General features: G+C 43.9%; 1 non-coding gene across 1 annotated transcript; it reads left to right on the top strand.

Annotated features, from left to right (window-relative positions):
* The first annotated feature begins 11264 nt into the window (after positions 1-11264).
* nrd1b (nardilysin b (N-arginine dibasic convertase)) lies at positions 11265-15403 on the top strand. Its single transcript, XR_001321463.2, has 2 exons — positions 11265-12386; positions 15012-15403. It is a non-coding gene; the product is annotated as a nardilysin b (N-arginine dibasic convertase) (transcript).
* The last annotated feature ends 4329 nt before the right edge of the window (positions 15404-19732 follow it).

Raw genomic sequence — 19732 nt, 5'->3', positions numbered from 1 at the left:
TACTACTACCACAACTACCAATAACTACTACCACTACCACTACTACCAATAACTACTACTACTACTACTACCACTACTACCAATAACTACTACCACTACCACTACTACTACCACTACCACTACTACCACTACCACTACTACCACTACCACTACTACTAACACTACCACTACTACTACCACTACTACAAATAACCACTACCACTACTACTACCAATAACCACTACCACTACCACTACTACTACCACTACTACCAATAACCACTACCACTACTACTACCACTACTACCAATAACTACTACCACTACTACCAATAACCACTACCACTACTACCAATAACCACTACCTCTACTACCACCACTACCACTACTACCAATAACTACTACTACCACTACTACCACTACCACTACTACTAACACTACTACTACCACTACTACCAATAACCACTACCACTACTACTACCACTACTACCAATAACTACTACCACTACTACCAATAACTACTACTACCACTACTACCACTACCACTACTACTAACACTACTACTACCACTACTACCAATAACCACTACCACTACTACTACCACTACTACCAATAACTACTACCACTACTACCAATAACCACTACCACTACTACCAATAACTACTACTACCACTACTACCACTACTACCAATAACTACTACCACTACCACTACTACCACTACTACCACTACCACTACTACTAACACTACTACTACCACTACTACAAGTAACCACTACTACTACCAATAACCACTACCACTACCACTACTACTACCACTACCACTACTACCAATAACCACTACCACTACTACTACCACTACTACCAATAACCACTACTACTACCACTACTACCAATAACTACTACCACTACTACCAATAACCACTACCACTACTACCAATAACCACTACCTCTACTACTACCAATAACCACTACCACTACTACTACCACTACTACTACGACTACCACTACCACTACTACCAATAACTACTACTACCACTACTACCAATAACTACTACCACTACCACTACTACCACTACCACTACTACTAACACTACCACTACTACTACCACTACTACAAATAACCACTACCACTACTACTACCAATAACCACTACCACTACTACTACCACTACTACCAATAACCACTACCACTACTACTACCACTACTACCAATAACTACTACCACTACTACCAATAACCACTACCACTACTACCAATAACCACTACCTCTACTACCACCACTACCACTACTACCAATAACTACTACTACCACTACTACCACTACCACTACTACTAACACTACTACTACCACTACTACAAATAACCACTACCACTACTACTACCAATAACCACTACCACTACCACTACTACTACCACTACTACCAATAACCACTACCACTACTACCAATAACTACTACCACTACTACCAATAACCACTACCACTACTACCAATAACCACTACCTCTACTACCAATAACCACTACCTCTACTACTACCAATAACCACTACCACTACCACTACTACCACTACCACTACTACCAATAACCACTACCACTACTACCAATAACCACTACTACTACCACTACTACCAATAACCACTACCACTACCACTACTACTACCACTACTACCAATAACCACTACCACTACTACCAATAACCACTACCACTACTGCCAATAACTACTACCACTACTACTACTACCAATAAGCACTACCACCACTACTACCATTAACTACTACCACTACTACCAATAACCACTACCACTACTACTACCACTACTACCAATAACCACTACCACTACTACCAATAACCACTACCACTACTACCAATAACCACTACTACTACCACTACTACCAATAACTACTACCACTACTACCAATAACTACTACCACCACCACTACTACTACCACTACTACCAATAACCACTACCACTACTACCAATAACTACTACTACTACCACTACTACCAATAACTACTACTACTACTACTACTACCACTACTACCACTACTACCACTACTACCAATAGCTTTGACCTCCAGCTGGTTCAGAGGTCAGGGAACACTAAGCAGGGTATACAGGTAAGCACAACATTGCCTCTCTCCTCCAAAAAGTGGCTTCACCACCGCACAAAGAAACACAAAACCACATCAGTTCGCATTCCAAGTTTACACGGGTTAGGAGACAAGCCTCTATAGCTGCATAATCTTCAAGTTCAGAATCATTTTGTTTAGTGCTAAAGGGAAGACAAACTACCCACTGGGTACAGACGTCAGTTCAATCTAGTTTTGATTTACATTTGGTTGAGTTGTGAACTAACGTGAATTCAGCGTGAAATCAACAAACAAATTCACCATGACATTGGATTTAGGTTAAAAGTTGGATCAAAAAAATATATAAATTTCCTTATGTTGAGGACTTTTTGCAAATCAAATCAGTTTTCCACATTGATTCAACATCATCACATATCTTTTCGGGGTTCAACCAGTTTTTGCCTACTACTACCCAGTGGGTAACAATCTTCCCTGTAGATTTTTCAGTCTCTTAACAACATGCAGTGCAACTGTCTCTTGAAGAGGTAGTAACGATGGTACACTGATGAAATGGCAAGATGTCCAATACGTCTTGCACCACCAACACTAAGCCAATGCCATGTACAGGGAGTTCTGACATTCTGAGGGACCATTTAGAATATAGATGTTCATTAAAGAGCACACTCTTTATCCTTCAGCTAATATCATCTCCTAGCCGTTATGTAAGCCATGTTTGTTTACAGTGTTTATTTCATGAAAATGTGTGTGTTTTAGAGAGCAAAGCAGTCTGTTGTTGTGTATGACATATAACTGAGTGTTCAGTTGTAACGGTTTCATTTGTGTATCATGTACCTTGGGCAGAGGTACATGTCAACATCAAAATATATTGTGAAATGGGAAGAGACAGAAAATTATATTTTAAAATGTTGTGCTTAAAAAAACAATGGCAAAATCTTAAACATATTCTACAAAATCGTTATGTATCGCAAAGTAGCACATTTTTATGTATAGCTTCCCACCATCTATATTTTCAGTTTTATATTTAAATGTCTTAATATAATGATATAATATGTGAATTTGTAAATGATAGAGTTAAAATCTATAATGGTGTTTGCTGAATTAATTTTTTTGCTGTATTATGGGAAGAAATTTAGACCATTTATGTGAACTTGTTGTTACAGTGAACTCCGAGACAAAATGGGAGAAAAGCACAAAGTGATTGTACAAAATTTTGTGAATGTTTGTATATTATAGATGCAATTTAGTATATTAAAAAGCACAACTCTACTTGAAATCATTGATTCCATTTATCACTAATGGGCTTTTGAATTCTGTACAATCAGCTAAATAAACTACAACGAATCAAATGTTCTTATAGGCAGTTAGCATCAAAATCTTATTCAATTAAGTATTTTAATTACTAATTATAAACTGGGTGGTTCAAGCCCTGACTGCTGATTGGCTGAAAGCCACGGGTATGACAATACATATATTTTTACTCTTCTAATTACGTTGGTTTATAATAACAATAAGGCACCTCGGGGGTTTGTGGTATATGGCCAATATACTGTACCATGGCTAAGGGCTTTATCCAAGCACTCTGCATTACATCATGCGCAAGAACAGCCCTTAGCCATGGTATATTGGCCATAGGCCTTATTGTTTAATTCTATGGCAGCTACACTGTATTCGTACAATAGCAGAATTAGAACTACAGTGCATTCAGAAAGTATTCAGACCCCTTGACTTTTTCCACAGTTACGTTACAGCCTTATTCTAAAATATATTAAATTGCTTTTTTCCCCTCATCAACCTTCTTTTCCCCTCATCAGTCTTCTTGGGTATGACACTACAAGCTTGGCACACCTGTATTTGGGGAGTTTCTCCCATTCGTCTCTGCAGATCTTCTCAAGCTCTGTCAGATATTTTCAGGTCTCTCCAGAGATGTTTGATTGGATTCAAGTCCGGGCTCTGGCTGGGCCAGTTAAGGACATTCAGAGACTTGTCCAAAAGCCACTCCTGCGTTGTCTTGGCTGTGTGCTTAGGGTCATGTTCCTGTTAGAAGGTGAACCTTCACCTCAGTCTGAGGTCCTGAGTGCTCTGGAGTAGGTTTTCATCAATGATCTCTCTGTACTTTGCTCCGTTCATCTTTGTCATCATCCTGACAAGTCTCCCAGTCCCTGCCGCTGAAAAACATTCCCACAGCATGATGCTACCGCCACTATGCTTCACCGTAGGGATGGTGCCAGGTTTCCTCCAAACGTGACCCTTGGTATTCAGGCCAAACAGTTCAATCTTGGTTTCATCAAACCAGATAATCTTGTGTCTCATGGTCTAAGAGTCTTTAGGTGCCTTTTGGCAAACTCCAAGTGGGCTGTCATGTGCCTTTTACTGAGGATTAGCTTCCGTCTGGCCACTCTAACATAAAGGCCTGATTGGTGGAGTGCTGCAGAGATGATTGTCCTTCTGGAAGGTTCTCCCATCTCCACAGAGGAACTCTGGAGCGTTGTCAGAGTGACCATTGTGTTCTTGGTCACTCCCCTGACCAAGGCCCTTCTCCCTTGATTGCTCAGTTTACCCGGGCTGCCAGCTCTAGGAAGAGTCTTGGTGGTTCCAAACTTCTTCCATTTAAGAATGATGGAGGCCACTGTGTTCTTGGGGACCTTCAATGCTGCAGACATTTTTTTGTACCATTCCCCAGATCAGTGCCTCGACACAATCCTGTTTTGGAGCTCTGTCAGAGCACTTCAAATCAAATGTTATTGGTTACATAAACATATTTAGCAGATGTTATTGCAGGTGTAGTGAAATGCTTGTGTTCCTAGCTCCAACAGTGTAGTAATATCTAACAATACACACCAATCTAAAAGTAAAATAATGGAATTAAGAAATATATAAATAATAGGACAAGCAATGTCAGAGTGGCATTGACTAAATTACAGTAGAATAGAATACAGTATATACATATGAACTGAGTAAAGCAGTATGTAAACATTATTAAAGTGACTAGTGTTCCATAGTGACCAGTGATTCCATGTCTATGTATATCAACCAGCAGCCTGTAAGGTGCAGGGTTGAGTAACCGGGTGGAAGCTGGCTAGTGATGGCTATTTAACAGTCTGATGGCTTAAGATGGAAGCTGTTTTTCAGTCTCTCAGTCCCAGCTTTGATGCACCTGTACTGACCTCGCCGCCTTTATGATAGTGGGGTGAACAGGCAGTGGCTCGGGTGGTTGATGTCCTTGATGATCTTTTTGGACTTCCTGTGACATCGGGTGCTGTAGGTGTCCTGGAGGGCAGGCAGTGTGCCCCCGGTGATGCGTTGGGCAGACCGCACCACCCTCTGGAGAGCCCTGCGTGTGCGGGTGGTGCAGTTGCCATACCAGGTGGTGATACAGCCCAACAGAATGCTCTCAATTGCGCATCTGTAAAAGTTTGTGAGGGTCTTAGGGGCCAAGACAAATTTCATCAGCCTCCTGAGGTTGAAGAAGCACTGTTGCACCTTCTTCACCACGCTGTCTGTGTGGGTGGACCATTTCAGATCGTCAGTGATGTGTACACCAAGGAACTTGAAGCTTTCCACCTTCGCCACTGCTGTCCCGTTGATGTGGATGGAGGCGTGCTCCCTCTGCTGTCTCCTGAAGTCCACGATCAGCTCCTTTGTTTTGTTGAGGGAGAGGTTATTTTCCTAGCACCACTCCGCCAGGGCCCTCACCTCCTCCCTGTAAGCTGTCTCATCATTGTTGGTAATCAGGCCTACTATGTTTGTGTCATCTGCAAACTTGATGATTGAGTTGGAGGTGTACATGGCCACAGTCATGGGTGAACTGGGAGTACAGGAGGGGGCTGAGCACGCATCCTTGTGGGGGCCCTTTGTTTTGAGGATCATTGAAGTGGAGGTGTTGTTTCCTACCTTCACCACCTGGAGGCAGACCGTCAGGAAGTCCAGGACCCAGTTGCACAGGGTGGGTTTCAGACCCAGGGCCCTGAGCTTGATGATGAGCTTGGTGGGTACTATGGTGTTGAAGGCTGAGCAATAGTCAATGAACAGCATTCTTACATAGGTATTCCTCTTGTCCAGATGGGATAGGGCAATTGCATTGTCTGTGGATCTATTGGGGCGGTAAGCAAATTGAAGTAGGTCTAGGTTGATATGATCCTTAACTAGTCTCTCAAAGCACTTCATAATGACAGAAGTGAGTACTACAGGGCAATGGTTATTTAGTTCAGTTACCTTTGCTTTCTTGGGTACAGGACCAATGGTGGCCATCTTGAAGCAGGTGTGGACAGCAGACTGGGATAGGGAGAGATTGAATATGTCCGTAAACATGTGCAGACCAGCTGGCTGGTGTGCTCTGAGGACATGGCGAGGGATGTCGTCTGGGCCAGCAGCCTTGCGAGGGTTAACATGTCTTACTCATGTGGGCCACGGAGAAGGAGAGCCCACAGTCCTTGGGAGCAGGCCGCGTCGATGGCACTGTGTTATCCTCATAGTGGGTGAAGGTGTTTTAGGGCCACTCCACACTGCCCTATCCCACCTGGACAAAAGGAACGCCTATGTGAAAATTGCTATTAATTGACTACAGGTCAACTTTCAACACCATAGCTCATCACTAAGGACCCTGGGACTAAACACCTCCCTTTGCAACTGGATGCTGGACTTCCTGATGGGCCGCCCCCAGGTGGTAAGAGTAGGTAATAACACATCTACTACGCTGATCCTCAACACAGGGTGCCCCTCAGGGGTGTGTGCTCAGTCCCCTCCTGTACCCCCTGTTCAACTATGACTGCATGACCAAGCACGACTCCAACACCATCATTAAGTTTGCCAACGACACAACAGTGGTAAGCCTGATCACCGACAACGATGAGACAGCCTATAGGGAGGAGGTCAGAGACCTGGCAGTGTGGTGCCAGGATAACAACCTCTCCCTCAACGTGATCAAGACAAAAGGAGATGATTGTGGACTACAGGAAAAGGAGGACCGAGCACTCCCACATTCTCGACGGGGCTGTAGTGGAGCAGGTTGAGAGCTTCAAGTTCCTTGGCGTCCACATCACCATCAAACTATCATGGTCGGAACACACCAAGACAGTCGTGAAGAGTCGTAAATATTTAGCATGGTTCCTCAAATCCTCAAAAGTAATTCAGCTGCACCATCAAGAGCATCCTGACTGGTTTCATCACCGCCTGGTATAGCATCAGCACGGCCTCTGATCGCAAGGCACTACAGAGGGTAGTGCGTATAGCCCAGTATATCACTGGGGCCAAGCTTCCTGCCATCCAGGACCTTTATACCAGGCGGTGTCAGAGGAAGGCCATAAAAATTACCAAAGACTCCAGCCACGCTACTCATAGACTGTTCCCTCTGCTACCGCACGGCATGCGGTACCGGAGCGCCAAGTCTAGGTCTAAAAGGCTTCTTAACAGCTTCTACCCCCCAAGCCATAAGACTTCTGAACAACTAATCAAATGGCTACCCGGACTATTTGCATTTCCCCTATTTGCATTGCTCCTGCTACTCTGTTTATTATCTATTCATAGTCACTTTACCTCTACCTACATGTGCATATTACCTCGACTAACCGCACATTGACTCTGTACCGATACCCCCTGTATATAGCCTCGCTACTGTTGTTTTACTGTTGCTCCTTAATTATTTGGTATTTTTCTGTTTTCTTATTTTTTACTTACATTTTTTATTTTTTTATTTTTTACTTCAGTTTATTTTAGTAATACTTTAACACTTATTTTTCTTAAAAACTGCATTGTTGGTTAATGGCTGAAAGGTTGTATTCGGCGCATGTGACAAATACAATTTTATTGTATTTTAGCTTCCCCGGGAACAAGACGTCGGTGTCCGCGACCTGGCTGGTTTTCCCTTTGTAATCGCTGATTGTCTGTAGACCCTGCCACGTACGTCTCGTGTCTGAGCTTTTGAATTGCAATTCCACTTTGTTTCTGTACTCATGCTTTGTCTGTTTGATTGCCTTATGGAGTGCATAACTCTACTGTTTATATTTCAACCATATTCCCAGACACATTGCGTAGTTAAATGTGGTGGTTTACGCTTTCAGTTTTGCGTGAATGCTGCCATCTATCCACGGTTTTTGGTTTGGGTAAGTATAAAATCTCCTACATCTGTGTTAACCTCAGACATTATTTTGGCCTTTTTTTGGTTTTTAGGATTATAAATTGCCCAGCTCTATTGCCATTGCTCTTGGACATTTTCACGATCCACCATTTTAAAGTAGTCAAGTAATCAACTGGGTGGGGATTCCTATGGGTTGTAGGCTCAATGTGTCTGCCAATGCTGTCAGTCACAGATGCTATAATGGCACCGATATAAATATATAAAGTCCTCTATCTCTATGGATTTTTCCCCCAATTTTTTTTTGTACCGGTCTATCGAGCGTTACCAGAGACAGAACTAAGGGGAAGAGGAAGCCCAGTGGCCGGTAGTGGTTGAAGATGGAGTAAAATGGAATTTAGCTGACATTTTGCAAATTTTCTCTTTGCCAAATTCATTTTGTTATCCCGGTTTGTGTTTCCATAGCAACGGATTTCACCCTGAAACCGTCGGACTGTCCAGACACAGATGTCCCAGTGCGGATAGTGAACAACGAGAGAGGCTGTCTCTGGTTCAAGAAGGTGTGGGGGTATGTGTTTTTGTTAACTTAACTGGTAATGACTCTTGTTAGCTTGGGCTACTTAGGTAGTATATAACCTCTACTAAGGTAGTCCCTAATTTTCAGAAATCTCCAAAGAAGTTAGTATTTTATCTGAATACAAACCCCTTACTTATTGGTTGTGGATGTTGACATTTTTTCTTTCAAAGTCACTCTAAATGTGTATGTCTTGTGGCCCTGTAGCCTGGTGCTGTTTGACATCTTTGTGAACATCTTGGCCCACAACCTGGCAGAGCTGGCCTACGAGGCTGACGTGTCCCAGCTGGAGTACAAACTGATCGCCGGGGATCATGGCCTGGTCATCGGGGTCAAGGGCTTCAACCACAAGCTGCCTGGTCATCGGGGTCAAGGGCTTCAACCACAAGCTGCCTGGTCATCAGGGTCAAGGGCTTCAACCACAAGCTGCCTGGTCAGCAGGGTCAAGGGCTTCAACCACAAGCTGCCTGGTCATCGGGGTCAAGGGCTTCAACCACAAGCTGCCTGATCATCAGGGTCAAGGGCTTCAACCACAAGCTGCCTGATCATCAGGGTCAAGGGCTTCAACCACAAGCTGCCTGGTCAGCAGGGTCAAGGGCTTCAACCACAAGCTGCCTGGTCATCAGGGTCAAGGGCTTCAACCACAAGCTGCCTGGTCAGCAGGGTCAAGGGCTTCAACCACAAGCTGCCTGATCATCAGGGTCAAGGGCTTCAACCACAAGCTGCCTGATCATCAGGGTCAAGGGCTTCAACCACAAGCTGCCTGATCATCAGGGTCAAGGGCTTCAACCACAAGCTGCCTGATCATCAGGGTCAAGGGCTTCAACCACAAGCTGCCTGATCATCAGGGTCAAGGGCTTCAACCACAAGCTGCCTGATCATCAGGGTCAAGGGCTTCAACCACAAGCTGCCTGGTCATCAGGGTCAAGGGCTTCAACCACAAGCTGCCTGGTCAGCAGGGTCAAGGGCTTCAACCACAAGCTGCCTGGTCATCAGGGTCAAGGGCTTCAACCACAAGCTGCCTGGTCATCAGGGTCAAGGGCTTCAACCACAAGCTGCCTGATCATCAGGGTCAAGGGCTTCAACCACAAGCTGCCTGATCATCAGGGTCAAGGGCTTCAACCACAAGCTGCCTGATCATCAGGGTCAAGGGCTTCAACCACAAGCTGCCTGATCATCAGGGTCAAGGGCTTCAACCACAAGCTGCCTGGTCATCAGGGTCAAGGGCTTCAACCACAAGCTGCCTGGTCAGCAGGGTCAAGGGCTTCAACCACAAGCTGCCTGATCATCAGGGTCAAGGGCTTCAACCACAAGCTGCCTGATCATCAGGGTCAAGGGCTTCAACCACAAGCTGCCTGATCATCAGGGTCAAGGGTAGGGCTGGACGATTATGGCCAAAATATTATATCATGGTATTTAAATGACGGTATTTTATGTTTTTGAATAATAAAAGTTGGACATTTGCTTTATAAGTAGTGCGTGACCCTACGGTGCTTTGAGTAGTGCGTGACCCTACGGTGCTTTGAGTCGTGCGTGACCCTACGGTGCTTTGAGTCGTGCGTGACCCTACGGTGCTTTATGAGTCGTGCGTGACCCTACGGTGCTTTATGAGTAGTGCGTGACCCTACGGTGCTTTATGAGTAGTGCGTGACTCTACGGTGCTTTATGAATAGTGCGTGACCCTACGGTGCTTTATGAGTAGTGCGTGACCCTACGGTGCTTTATGAGTAGTGCGTGACCCTACGGTGCTTTATGAGTAGTGCGTGACTCTACGGTGCTTTATGAGTAGTGCGTGACTCTACGGTGCTTTATGAGTCGTGCGTGACCCTACGGTGCTTTATGAGTAGTGCGTGACCCTACGGTGCTTTATGAGTAGTGCGTGACCCTACGGTGCTTTATGAGTAGTGCGTGACCCTACGGTGCTTTATGAGTAGTGCGTGACCCTACGGTGCTTTATGAGTAGTGCGTGACCCTACGGTGCTTTATGAGTAGTGCGTGACCCTACGGTGCTTTATGAGTAGTGCGTGACCCTACGGTGCTTTATGAGTAGTGCGTGACCCTACGGTGCTTTATGAGTAGTGCGTGACTCTACGGTGCTTTATGAGTAGTGCGTGACCCTACGGTGCTTTATGAGTAGTGCGTGACCCTACGGTGGCAACACATACATTCTTAGTGATTTCAATGAGTCTTTCTCCATTCTGATTGTTTTATACTGTTCAATTCAACTTCAACCCCCAAAAAAGTAATACATTTCTGCATTTGAGATCATTTCCACACTGCCACGTAGGGCTGCACGATATGGGCAAGCAATCTGGGGCTTATTTTTAACCAGATGTTGCAATTTGACTTGCGATTTAGAGCACAACACTTGGGTTAACTGTTGGAATCATGGGAATATCATTTATATAGTTAGAATATAATAGTGGGCACTTTTACAGTGTTGTTTGACATGACAACAAATGAAAATGCCAGGGAAGTTATTGTGACAGGGTAGGAACTAATGTGTTGATAGGTGTTTCCTAGGGGACCCTATAATCTTTGGCTACATTTACTGTTTTCTCTTAGCTACTTCATGTAGCTAACATATTCTTGCTTTGCGTTTACCTCTTTCTTTTAGAAGACACTGTTGCACAAACAATATGCTGATTCAGGTCTACACAATCACTGGTATAATCAGGCTGTATAGTTAATTACATTTGCTCTTACTCAGTACATTTATTAGCTAGCGATTAGCATTAGCGGCTAACAAGATTTAGGATCAACTTACTAAGACAAACTAGCTATTTGCAGATGTAAGAAAGAAACGCTAATAGTGTAATTATAGAATGCTAATAGATTTATATTAAAAAGCAAAGTGACATCTGCATCGTTGTCAACCGTGTTTGTAACGTTAGCTCCCTCAAGTAACCACGAGCACAACCGTTCCTTGATTTTAACTGGCAGCTTTATTCTGGAGTTTTAGTCAGAATTTTCACCTTCCGTGAGAACTATAAAGTAAATGAAAATACACTTAAGCACATTCTTACAACCTTCTTGTTTTACAAGTGACTTATTAGCTTGATATAACTCTGAAGCGCTTACAATCATAAACAGTTTAGCTGGAGCTATAACAGTATCAGATTAAACACATGAATAAAGGGAAAATACCTCATTGGCTACTTATTACAGAAGGAAGGAAATCAAAAACTTGAATTCACGCTTCATCCTTAATTATTATAACGTTACCATCCTAACATACACACTTCAACCTTTACGAACGACACCCGAAGACATTAACATTTTGCTAACACAGCGCGGGATTGCATTCACTCCAAAGGTGTGTTGCTACGATAATAATCCCCGTTACAACAGTTCTTATCCACGTAGTTCCGCTTGTTTTATTATTTCCCCCGCATAGCGAACACGTAAACAAAAAACAACGACATAGATTTACAGGTTAATTGACAGTGACAGTGTTGCATGTGCTGCATTGACCAGGCAGACTGAACACAAGTGTCTCGTGGTTGAGGAACATCAAATGCGCTCCTTGAGTGACAGGGGGCTTGTCTAGGTCTGTGTGGAAAGCGGAAAGCGGCATAGAGAGATGACTCAAGTAGCGAAGTAAACTATAAAATGGACGTTACACACTGCGTATCACATTTAACAAACCAAACATTCAAATACCGGCATAGAAGGTAAAGTAAAAACCAAAACCGTCTGTGCATCAATACAGATATCGCAAAACACAGTCAACTTAGTGTATGTAAACTTCTGACCCACTGGAATTGTGATACAGTGAATTATAAGTGGAATGATCTGTCTGTTAACAATAGTTGGAAAAATGACTTGTGTCATGTACAAAGTAGATGTCCTAACCGACTTGCCAAAACTATAGTTTGTTAACAAGACATTTGTGGAGTGGTTGGAAAAACAAGTTTTAATGACTCCAACATAAGTGTATGTAAACTTCCGACTTCAACTGTAAGTATCATGATAATATTGTATCGTGACGTCCCTGGCAATTCCCAGCCCTAGTAGACGCACAGTATATATATAGACACACTTGCACTCATACTCATTCATACAACCCAGTGGAGGCTACTGAGGGGAGGGCGGAACGTTTGATTTTTTCATGTGTTTGATACCATTCCTTTCACTTCATTCCAGCCATTATTATGAGCCAGCCTCCACTGATACAACCCCAATCTATAAACCCATTCTATATTCAACAAATGTGCCCTAACTTCAGCCAACCCTAAAGCTAACCTCCTGCCAACTCAACCTCCCTGCCTCTGTCCCTGTTGAACCTGATGGTGAATTACCTGGCAGACTTCACGGCTGAGCCTGGCGTGTTCACCATCCTCATCAAGCCAGAGAGGCTGGGGAAGTGAGTCGCCGCCCTATGGGACTCCCAATCACAGCCGGATGTGATTAAGCCTGGATTCGAACCAGGAACTGTGGTGTTGCCTCTTGCACTGAGATGCAGTGCCTTAGACCGCTGCACCACTCGAGAGCGCTCAAGATCAGGTAGAGAGCCGTCATGATCAGGTAGAACAGACCAGCATTCTCTGGACCTCGTAGGGTAAGAGTTGAATACCCCTGCTCTAGTCTACAGTATGTGACTGCTCAACTGGCTGTCTCTTTCTCTCGCCATCTTTCTCGCTCTCAAATTCTAATTCTGTATGCTTTAATGGCATGAATGACAAAGTCGGTGATGTTGCCAAAGCGAAGTGATACACCTAAAAAATGAAAACAACAGTAAGAATAGTAGCTATAACACTAAAGATACAGGTAACCTCCAAAAAAAGTTAACGCCAACGTAAAGTGTCTTGATGGCGTTGGGCCACCACGAGCCGCCATGAACAGCTTCAATGCACCTTGGCAGAGATTCTACACGTGTCTGGAACTCTATCGGAGCGATGCGACACCATTCTTCCAAGAGAAATTCCATCCTTTGGTGTTTTGTTGATGGAGGTGGAAAACGCTGTCTCCGGCGCCGCTCCAGAATCTCCCAGAAGTGTTCAATTGGGTTGAGATCTGGTGTCTGAGACACATACATATACACACCCCCATTAAACCTCCTATGCTCCTTTGTAACCCCTCTTTCAAAGTCTCAGAGATCTCTTCTAGTCATGGTAGCCAAAATAATGGGCAACTGGGCATTTTTATCAATGACCCTAAGCATGATGGGATGTTAATTAACTCAGGAATCACCTTCTTTCAATATACTTTGTATCCCTCATTTACTCAAGTGTTTCCTTTTTATTTTAGTAGTTACCTGTGTGTATATACACTGAGTTTACAAAACATTAGGAACGCCTTCACTAATATTGAGTCACACCCCTTTTGTCCTCAGAACAGCCTCAGTTTGTTGGGGCATGGACTCTACAAGGTGTCGAAAGCATCCACAGGGATGCTGGCCCACGTTGACTCCAATGCTTTCCACAGTTGTGTCAAGTTGGCTGGATGTTCTTTGGGTGGTGGACCATTCTTGATACACACAGGAAACTGTTGGAACATGAAAAACCCTGCAGCGTTTCAGTTCTTGACACACTCAAACCGGTGCACCTGGCACCTACTACCATACCCCGTTCAAAGGCACAATCTTTTGTCTTGCCCATTCACCCTCTGAACGGCACGCATACACGATCCATGTCTCAATTGTATCAAGGCTTAAAATTCCTTAATCTATCTACACTGATTTGAAGTGGATTTAACAGGTGACATCAATAAGGGATCATAGCTTTCACCTGGATTCACCTGGTCAGTCTGTCATGGAAAGAGCAGGTGTTTCTAATGTTTTGTAAACTCAGTATATGTGACAAATAAAACCAAAAAATATCCAATACAGAAATGTTATAATGGTCAACATTCACAATATAATTCAACAAACAAAATTGAAAATGTTTTGTGGTACTTCTATTGTCTATTAATTATAGTTATTGTACATTTTATGTTTCCTCCCTTAGCTTGTGGCAAGCTGTGACATACTGTGCTGCGAACTCTATAACGTCAGACCTTTCACCCCAAAAGTGTACAAAAAAAGTATACTATTTTTCTTGCTCTCTCTCTCTCGCTCTGTCTTTCTTTCTCTCTCTCTCGCAGAATGTGGGTCAGAGTTGTAAAGTGGTAAACTAGCTTTAACAGTAACCATGATAAATGGTTGTGGTGATAAATTATTTGAACGGATCCATTTTGTTCTTTCCTCCCCTCTCCAACATCTCTCTCCTTCTCTCTTCCCTACAATCTCTGTCATCATTTTCTCTTCCCCACAATCTCTCTCTTCATTCTCTCTTCTCCACAATCTGTCTGTCTCTCAGGGATGTGTCTGTTGATCCTGGAGCACTGTCGCTGGTCGGTCATCCAGAAGTTCCAAGCTATCATGAAGGGCCTCGCCGTGGATGACCTCATGTGTCACGTCCTGACCAGTGAAAAGGGTCATTTGCCATAGTAGAATGGTCAGGGCGTGGCAGGGGGGTTGTTTTGTGTGTTTTGGGTTTTTTTGGTTCTAGGGGAATTTGTTCTAGTTTTCTATTTTTATGTTTCGTTTTTCATGTTTGGCCGAGTATGGTTTCCAATCAGAGGCAGCCTGTTTTTCTTTGGGTTTTGTGGGTGGTTGTTTTCCGTTTTGTCTGAGTACCTTACGGAACTGTTGGCTGTCGTTCTGTTATTTTAAGTGTTCTCGTGAAATAAAGTAAGAATGAGCACTCTACACGCTGCGCCTTGGTCCCCTTTCATCGACCGCTGTGACGTCATGACCTTAGTCAGCGTCCTCAAAGCCCAGCTGTACACCGAGGAGCTGGTGCAGGGCAACTTCACTAGCACAGTGAGCTGCTTTATAAAAAAACATACACACACACACTGTCTCAGATGTGCCCGCACACACTCCGGAGATGTGCGCTCACACGCACACACATCCAACAACCTGAGGCGTTTTTTTTTCCTCTCTCAAAATCTGGTTTTAGCTTGTCTAGAGGACAGACTAAAATAGATGTTTAGTTTGTCTAGAGGACAGACTAAAATAGATGTTTAGTTTGTCTAGAGGACAGACTAAAATAGATGTTTAGCTTGTCTAGAGGACAGACTAAAATAGATGTTTAGCTTGTCTAGAGAACAGACTAAAATAGATGTTTAGCTTGTCTAGAGGACAGACTAAAATAGATGTTTAGCTTGTCTAGAGAACAGACTAAAATAGATGTTTAGCTTGTCTAGAGGACAGACTAAAATAGATGTTTAGCTTGTCTAGAGGACAGACTAAAATAGGTGTTTAGCTTGTCTAGAGAACAGAGTAAAATAGATGTTTACCTTGTCTAGAGGACAGACTAAAATAGATGTTTAGCTTGTCTAGAGAACAGACTAAAATAGATGTTTAGCTTGTCTAGAGGACAGACTAAAATAGATGTTTAGCTTGTCTAGAGGACAGACTAAAATAGATGTTTAGCTTGTCTAGAGGACAGACTAAAATAGATGTTTAGCTTGTCTAGAGGACAGACTAAAATAGATGTTTAGCTTGTCTAGAGGACAGACTAAAATAGATGTTTAGCTTGTCTAGAGGACAGACTAAAATAGATGTTTAGCTTGTCTAGAGGACAGACTAAAATAGATGTTTAGCTTGTCTAGAGAACAGACTAAAATAGGTGTTTAGCTTGTCTAGAGGACAGACTAAAATAGATGTTTAGCTTGTCTAGAGAACAGACTAAAATAGATGTTTAGCTTGTCTAGAGGACAGACTAAAATAGATGTTTAGCTTGTCTAGAGGACAGACTAAAATAGATGTTTAGCTTGTCTAGAGGACAGACTAAAATAGATGTTTAGCTTGTCTAGAGGACAGACTAAAATAGATGTTTAGCGCTAACTCCGGCAGTCTTGCATTTCAATCTTTCTTGGATGTTGATTATTGTCCTAATCAAATTGGTGATGTGAATTAATAAATGACTGTCCCGCTGCTAACCCTTAGCCTCCCTGACACACAGACCATGTGACACAGCAAGAGGATGTGTGCCCCACTGGTCTGGAAAGGAAGCTGTTATAATTACATATTCTGCTCTTTTCAAGATGGGACACATTGATTGACTCTCTCAAACGTTTTCTCTCTCTGTGCCTGTGTCTCTCTGTGTCCTCTGTGTGTGTGTGTGTGTGTGTGTGTGTGTGTGTGTGTGTGTGTGTGTGTGTGTGTGTGTGTGTGTGTGTGTGTGTGTGTGTGTGTGTGTCAAATATCAATGGCAGTAGCAGGCAGTAGTACTAATAATTGCATTCACCCCTAATCAGCTACACCAAAGCACTGTTAAGGAAACGAAATTGGTCGAGGTCTCATCAATTTGTCCTTTTGTTCTCCCCAGTCCCTGATTGATTTAATATTAGGAACCATCTTTGCTATGAATGGTAATAGTAAAGACTCAGGGTTTGGCTGGCAGGAGGGTGGACAGAGAAGGTGGAAAAGAGGACAGAGATTCAATCATGTCATATCTTCATTATTTTTATTTTGACTTTTTCATATCACAGACACCTCCTCATCGCTAACATGGAAAAAGGTTTGTGTTTATTTTAACAATGGACATCAGGGTTAACATTTCACATGTTCATTCTGTCAGATTTTGTTGATTATAAAAATGAAGTGTTTGTCATAATGGTAAAATGAGGAGCCTGATACATGGTCAGTATGTTGTCATAATGGTAAGATGAGGAGCCTGATACATGGTCAGTATGTTATCATAATGGTAAGATAAGGAGCCTGATACATGGTCAGTATGTTGTCATAATGGTAAGATAAGGAGCCTGATACATGGTCAGTATGTTATCATAATGTAACGCCCTGGCCATAGAGAGGGTTTTTTGTTCTCTATTTTTGGTTAGGCCAGGGTGTGACATGGGTGGGCGTTCTAGGTTGCTTTTTCTATGTTGGTGGTTTTCTTTGTTTCGGCCGTGTATGGCTCTCAATCAGGAACAGGTGTAGATCGTTGTTGCTGATTGGGAGTCATACATAGGCAGCCTGTTTTTCCTTTGGGGTTTGTGGGTGAATGTTTTCTGTTTAGAGTTTGTTCCTGACAGAACTGTTGCTGGTCGTTCTTTTGGTTTCTTTTTTGTATAGTGTTCATTCGGTCATTAAAACCTTTCAAGATGAACACATCCTCCGCTGCACCTTGGTCTCATTTCAACGACAGCCGTTACAGATTCACCCACCAACAACGGACCAAGCAGCGGAGGAAGGAGCAGAAGGTTCAGGATTCTTGGCAGTGGGAGGAATTACTGGACGGAAAGGGACCATGGGCTCAAGCTGGGGAGTATCGCCGCCCGCAGTGGGAGATCGAGGCAGCGAAAGCTGAGAGGCGGTGGTATGAGGCAAGGGAGCGCAACAGGCACGAGAGGCAGCCCCCAAATTTTTTTGGGGGGGCACACGGGGAGTGTGGCAGAGCCAGGATCGAATTCTGGGCCAACTCCCCGTGCTTACCGGAAGCAGCGTGGTACTGGTCAGGCACCGTGCTATGCTGTGAAGCGCACGGTGTCTCCAGTGCGCGCTCAGAGCCCGGTGCGCTATAGACCAGCCCCCCGCAAGTGCCATGTGAGTGTGGGCATCGAGCCAGGACGGATTGTTCCAGCTCAGCGCGTCTGGTCTCCAGTGCGCTGTTTCGGTCCAGGCTATCCTGCGCCGACGCTGTGCACTGTGTCTCCGGGGCGCTGGGAGGGTTCAGTTCGTCCTATGCCTGCGCTCCGCCCGTGTCGGGCAAGAGTGGGCATTCAGCCTGGAGTATGGGTGGCAAGCCTACGCACCAGAACTCCAGTGCTCCCCCACAGCCCGGTTTATCCTGTGCCTCCTCCTCGGACCAGGCCTCCAGGGGGTCTCTCCAGCCTGGTCTATCCTGTGCCTCCTCCCAGGACCAGGCCTCCAGGGGGTCTCTCCAGCCTGGTCTATCCTGTGCCTCCTCCCAGGGCCAGGCCTCCAGTGGGTCTCCCCATCCTGGTACATCCTGTGCCTCCTGCTCGGACCAGGCCTCCTGGTCCACGTCCCGCACCAGAGCCGCCGCCGTAGGAAGGTCCACCCGGACCCTCCTTTTTAGAGTCAGGTTTTGCGGCCGGAGTCCGCACCTTTGGAGGGGGTACTGTAACGCCCTGGCCATAGAGGGTTTTTTGTTCTCTATTTTTGGTTAGGCCAGGGTGTGACATGGGTGGGCGTTCTAGGTTTCTTTTTCTATGTTGGTGGTTTTCTTTGTTTCGACCGTGTATGGCTCTCAATCAGGAACCGGTGTAGAACTGTTGCTGGTCGTTCTTTTGGTTTCTTTTTTGTATAGTGTTCATTCGGTCATTAAAACCTTTCAAGATGAACAAATCCTCCGCTGCACCTTGGTCTCATTTCAACGACAGCCGTTACACATAATGGTAAGATGAGGAGCCTGATGCATGGTCAGTATGTTATCATAATGGTAAGATGAGGAGCCTGATACATGGTCAGTATGTTATCATAATGGTAAGATGAGGAGCCTGATACATGGTCAGTATGTGACAGTTTCTGATTTGTTTCCAATGTATTGTTTCAGCTTTGATTCTGTTGTAGAGAGGCTAAAGGGAAAACTGTATACTGTAGGCATAACATTTAATAACTGCCTTTTAAAACTACTGGACGACTGGGATGTTTCCATCTCTAGCCTGTTGTCATCTTTAAATGTCATTATTAAAAGTGAATGTAGGATATTGCATTTGTTTTTGGTCTTCTCTTCTCTTCAATATAATACATTGTTGAAGACCTATTTTAAATACCCATTTACAGGTGGGTGCTAAAACATTGTTGGTAGATGAGGTTAGTTATCCAGGTCAAGAGCTTTGAGATCTTGTGAAAATAAATATAATTGTAATGCATTATTATTATCCATTTATTTGGGCTGTTGCGCCTTGGGGAGAATGCTTTAAGTAATCACAGCTATTTAAATTATTGCTTAACACATAACGGAAGAATGTATGCTAGGGCATACTTGCCATGTACTGTGTGTGAAATAGGCCTACCTGTAAATCACTAGGATTAATACCGATGTACCACACCCTAGTTTGT

Source organism: Salmo salar, chromosome ssa16 (genome assembly GCF_905237065.1).
Source record: "Salmo salar chromosome ssa16, Ssal_v3.1, whole genome shotgun sequence".
In the NCBI taxonomy this organism is placed as follows: Eukaryota; Metazoa; Chordata; class Actinopteri; order Salmoniformes; family Salmonidae; genus Salmo; species Salmo salar.
The sequence above is the reverse complement of the archived record's forward strand: the minus strand, read 5'-3'. Positions and strand labels throughout refer to the sequence as shown.